The sequence below is a fragment of the Onychomys torridus genome, chromosome 14 (genome assembly GCF_903995425.1).
Source record: "Onychomys torridus chromosome 14, mOncTor1.1, whole genome shotgun sequence".
Classification (NCBI taxonomy): Eukaryota; Metazoa; Chordata; class Mammalia; order Rodentia; family Cricetidae; genus Onychomys; species Onychomys torridus.
Genome location: NC_050456.1, coordinates 53960498 through 53966429, shown reverse-complemented (window position 1 = coordinate 53966429; position 5932 = coordinate 53960498). Strand labels below are relative to the sequence as shown.

Here is a 5932-nt window from a genome sequence, read left to right as displayed (position 1 = left end):
CCTCGAACTCTCCGTCCCCCTAGGTGCTAGTACTAAGAGTACTTGCCAGCGTGTCTGGCTGTATTGGACCTCATGTTTGGCACCTAAAACATTCATGCTTCCTTTGCAACTGGACCCCCGTTCTCCTTCAGGGAATCACCCATTTTCTCCTTAGTCTCGGCATTCCGTCGAAGTGACTCTATGGGTCACCTCCTCAGTAGATGTCAGTTTTCCAACTGTAGTGATTGGTCTCGATGTGGTCACATGACCCTGGGGTAATCACTGGTACCATGGAAATGAGTGCTGAGCGAGGAGCTGGTGCTGTCCTTCCTCTAGTCTTGAACCTGGAGCACAGAGCCCGAGGGCTGCAGGCAGTCACTAACAGGAGGATGCTGAGAATCGGGAGACCTGCTGAGAGATAAGGAGAGACAGGTGCTGCCTGGATCCGCTTGATGCAGCCTGGTGCGACGCAGGCTTCCCTGGACTATTCAGTTCCACGGGGTGCTTCTTAGAGAAACTGACCCTCTTCGGATCTCCTACCTGAAGTCATCCCATGCAACAAACCTAGATGGGAGCAGATGGACGGGATACACTTATGTGCCTCCCAGATGACCTATGTAATTTCAACCAAGGCCTCCGAAGAGCCCAAAGACAGGTGTGGTGTTTTTTTCTTCCTTTTCTAATTATAAAATTCATTCCTATTTTAATTGCAATAATTAAAAAAAATCAAATCATACAAATAAAAAAGGGGAAGTCCTCCCCTCTCTCCCCACTCTCTAAAGGTAATAAAGTAACCATGGCTACTAATAATATTGTTTTCAAAAATTACCACTTCTGGAAAAAGAAAAACTTGCCACTTGCAGAAGGCTTACTGTGTCCCAACACCATCCTGAGCACCTGTCTGTGTCAGCTCACTTAGGCTTTGCTAGGGCCTGCACTGAGTAGTCATGATCTATACAGAAAGGATGTATGGTACAGAAAGAGTCAAACTGCAGTACTAACAGTTATTAAAATAGTCTGACTTCAGAGCCCAGAATCCAAGTCACTGAGTGACGGTGAATGGTTAGGTGTTTAGCCATAGATGCACACTTGTAGATAGTCAACTAAACCACTGTGTTACACATTCTCTTCACAGATATCTCTCATCTGACCAGCATCTTTGACATCACTCCATATCACTTTCTAGATAAGACCGTCAAGCTCTTGCTGGGTGAAGTGGTACCTGCCTGTAGTCAGATATGCAGAAGGTGAAGGTGGGAAGACCAGGAGTTCTTGGGCTAGCCTTAGCTACATAGCAAGTCTGAGGTTGGTCTGGGCTACATGAGACCCTCTCTTAGTACTTCTTCTCCATCCCACCCACTGAAAAACAAAAACAAACAAACAAAAAATAACTTCAAACTCTTGTCTGAGAAACATTTGTAGATACGGGTGACTTACAGGAATGACAACCCACTCACCTGGTGACCAAGCCACCCCCAGACTTCTAGAAAACGATAGTGATCCTCAGAGGATGCATAGACAATGGATGACATCAGCGTTAGGGTATCGCTCAGCTTTCAGCCCATGGGTCATTGGCTGAGGGTGTCCACCTATCATCTTTCCTGATACATAGGGGAGGCACTATGTATCAGGCCAATTTTTATTTCCAGAGCTTAGTATGGCTTCCCTGGCTCAGACTAGGTGTTCCAGAACATTCACTGAGGGAGCACATAAAGGGAGTGCTTGTTGGATGCTTCAGGGTGGGGCCTCTAGGAGTGAAACTCACCCTGAGTGCTGTGTGGAGATGCTGGGGAGCCTTGAGGATGACACAGCTGACCTGGATTCATAAGCGTTCACTCTCAGTGACGTCATGCCGACGTCCATAGAGGATTTCCACACAGCTGCCCTCACTCTGCCACAGTGAGGTAGATCCCACATCGTGCATACCAACAGCTAGTTTGTTTTGTTTTGTTTGTTTGTTTGTTTGTTTTTCAAGACAGGGTTTCTGTGTGTAGTTTTGGAGCCTGTCTTGGATCTCGCTCTGTAGACCAGGCTGGCCTCAAACTCACAGAGATCTGCCTGGCTCTGCCTCCCGAGTGCTGGGATTAAAGGCATGCGACACTGCCTCCCTGAAGTTTTTGTTTGTTTGTTTGTTTTTTGGGTGTTTTTTGTTTTGTTTTGGTTTTGGTTTGGTTTTTTTAGGCATGTTGACTACTGCAAAGGCATTATAGAGTGGTAGTTGTTAATTTGGGATCTGAAGTCAGACTGCCTTCGTTCAAATCTTGGCTTTGCCATTCACTAACTCTGTGGCCTTAGGCATGCTGTTTAACCTCACAGTGGCTTCATTTGCCCGCCAGTAAAATGGGTATACTTGCCCAGCAAAGGGAAGCCGTGAGGTTTTGTCTGAAATGATGGGTATAGAACATTCAAAAGAATAGTTAACATGCCAGCAGATATCCTTACTGTAAAGAGCCAAATTAGTTGTTTTCTTCCTTCCTTCCTTCCTTCCCTCCCTCCCTCCCTTCCTTCCTTCCTTCCTTCCTTCCTTCCTTCCTTTCTTTCTTTCTTTTTTCCTGAGACAGGGTCTCTCTATATAGCCTTGGCTATCCTGGAAAGGACCAGATAGCAAGATGTGGTAGTTTACACCTTTAATCCCAGCACTCCAGAAGCAGAGGCAAACAGATTTTGTGAGTTTGAGCCAGCCTAGTCTACATAGCAGATTCTGGGCCAGCTGAGTCTACATAGTAAGACCCCGTCTTTAAAAAAAAAACAAAACAAAACAAAAAAATTTGGCTTTGTGCTCCTCCCTGTTCCAGAGACAGCCACATCTTTTCGTACAGTGCCAGCCACCAGCCATGTTCCTGAGGCACGATGGTGAAGGTCGGAGTGAACAGATTTGGCGGAATGGACTCCTGGTTGGTTACCAGGGCTGCCTTCTAGTCTGGCAAAGTGTACATTGTTGCCATCAATGACCCCTTCATTGACTTCAACTACATGGTCTACATGTTCTAGTATGACTCCACCCACGGCAAGTTCAACAGCACAGTCAAGGCTGAGAACAGGAAGCTTGTCATCAATGGGAAGGCCATCACGATCTTCCAGGATCGAGATCCCGCCAACATCAAGTGGGGTGAGGCTGGTGCCGAGTACGTTGTGGAGTCCACTGGTGTCTTCATCACCATGGAGAAGGCTGGGGCCCACTTGAAGGGTGGGGCCTAAAGGGTCATCAAGTCCACCCCTTCTGCTGATGCCCCCATGTTTGTGATGGGTGTGAACCATGAGAAGTACGACAACTCACTCAAGATTGTCAGCAATGCTTCCTGCACCACCAACTGCTTAGAACCCCTGGCCAAGGTCATCCATGACAACTTTGGCATTGTGGAAGGACTCATGTCCATAGACCATGCCATCACTGCCACCCAGAAGACTGTGGATGGCCCCTCTGGGAAGCTGTGGCATGATGGCCATGGGGCTGCCCAGAACATCATCCCTGTATCCACTGGTGCTGCCAAGGCTGTGGGCAAGGTCATTCCAGAGCTGAATGGACAACTCATGGGCATGGCTTTTGGTGTTCCTACCCCCAGTGTGTCCGTCGTGGATCTGACATGCTGCCTGGACAAAGTTTCCAAGTGTGATGACATCAAGAAGGTGGTGAAGCAGGCATCAGCCCACTAAAGGGCATCCTGGACTATGCTGAGGACCAGGTTGTCTCCTGCGACTTTAACAGCGACCCCCCCACACACACACACACACCACACTCTTCTGCCTTCGATGCTGGGGCTGGCATTGCTCTCAATGACAACTTTGTGAAGCTCATTTCCTGGTACGACAATGAATATGGCTACAGTAACAGGGTGGTGGACCTCGTGGTCTCCATGGCCTCCAAAGAGGAAGAAGCCCGCCCTGGACTACCCACCCCAGCAAGGACAGAGCAGGAGAGAGAGAGACCCTTGGTGACTGAGCAGTTCCTGTCCCAATGCAGCCCCCGACACTGAGCATCTCCCCCAGTCCCATCCCAGATCCCCAGAGTATCAGGAGGGGCTTGGGGAGCCCTACTCTCTTGAAAACCATCAATAAAGTTCACTGCATGCCCCCAAAAGATCAGATTACCCATTGTGCAAGTACATACCTTAAAAATCCCAGAACTCAGAGGAGTTCAAAGCCAGTGTTGGATATATAGCAAGTTCAAAGCCAGCAACTTGAGACCCTGCCCCTGGAAAACAGAGTGAACACATAAATCTAAAAAAAAATTCATGAAATGACAACATATGATCCTGTACTGGCTTTCATCTGCCGTGTCCTACAAAATCAGTACACTGCTGGGTTTTGAAATAGCACAGCACACAGGTTGAGCACAGAATGTATTGTTTTAACTTGCTCTCACAGTTGCTCTGGACAGAGTTCCAATTCATTATTAGTTTCTTGGCAGTTGATGTGCATGCCTTTCTGGGTGATGGTAACACTGTCTAACACACATAATCCTTTAATACCCTCCTGCTGTGTGTCCCCAGTCCTCTCTCTGCCTTGTGGTCCATGTCATCTGAGGGATAGTCTCTTTCCCCTAAGTGGCCCGGTGTCAGCGTCATCCCATTCAAGCAGAGCTGTCCCAGCCACTGCAGCCGTGGTAGCATCATTGACTAGGATAACACACCTCTTCCGCCTTCTCTCCCGAAGGCTCTCAATCACACAGGCTGTTCTCTTTCCCTCTCTGTTGAGGCAAGATGCCTGTCAAGATTCATATGCCTAAAAAGGAACTGTTTAAATTTTTGAAAATTTCCCCCAAATGCCAATTATATGCCTACCCTTCTCATAGCCAGTTTCCTTCTAGGTACTGTCACTGTGACTCCATTATCTGAGTGCAAGAGCAAAGGATTCGGGATAATATTTATGTGCATGCACACACATACACAAATAGGTGAAAAGCCATCCCCAAATTATTTCCAGGGCTGTTTCAGAGGTGAAATTAAATGGCCTAAATTAAATAGTGCATTTAAACCTGACTTGTAGTTGGGGGCTTCCTCTGGTCTTTTCTCAATTTTTTTTTTTTTTTTTAAATCAGAAGTACATGTCAGCTGCCCCTAGAATTGCTGAGATCCCTGACCCCGGGTTTGGGGCAATTGGGCCAGGGATTGCGTGCTCCACACTTTCTTCTGTGCCTCAGTCCCTGAGGCCAACCTCACTAGGGTGTGACCTGGGCAGAGATGGCAGCCAGTGAGTGGAGATATGACGTTCTCACCACCCCCACCTACCCACATAATGGGGTTTAAACCCAGAACTTCACTCATGCTAGGCAAGTTCTACCACTGAGTTTCATCCCTACCCCCCCCCCCAATACACCTTTACTTTTTATTTTGAGACAAGACAGTCTTGCTAAGCCACTCAGGTGGGCCTTATGTTCGCAATGCTCCTGCTTCAGCTCCCTGAGTGATCCCTAGGATCACAGACATGTATCACCAGGTTCCACTGGCTGTAAGTTCTGATGGTCATGGTAGAGTCACGGCTGGTTTGGCAGATCCTTGGCAAGACTGAAGTGTGGCATGGCAGGGGTGGGGCGGGGGGTGTCTGGGTCTGGCATTCTCTGGGAAGGACACTATGGTCCATGTGCAAGTTGTGTACTCTACTTCCATAAATGGGTTGGCATGGGGTCCAGAAAAGGCAGATACTGGCTGGTGTAAGTATCTTACACCATCCTACTCAGCATCTCAGCAGCAATGGGTCAGATCTGTTGTGTCCTTCTGTTTAGGTTTTGGAGGCAGATAACTCAGGACGACTACTCCTGTTCTTAGTCAGATTCTTCAGGACTTGGCCTTTCCTCTTCAGCCACACTGACATTGCCCACAAGCTCCACCTCCAACCCCTGTGACATGGAGGAAGCTGTAGTGTCGAAATGTGGCTTCTGCCCCAATGCGGTCACTCATTCAACAGATACTTGCTGGGCAGCCTGAGTGCTGGGCCACGGACATGGTTCCTGTCT

At 48.1% G+C, this 5932-nt stretch overlaps 1 pseudogene; it reads left to right on the top strand.

The window, feature by feature from the left end:
• The first annotated feature begins 2829 nt into the window (after positions 1-2829).
• LOC118595269 lies at positions 2830-3953 on the top strand (annotated as a pseudogene).
• Positions 3954-5932: the final 1979 nt, after the last annotated feature.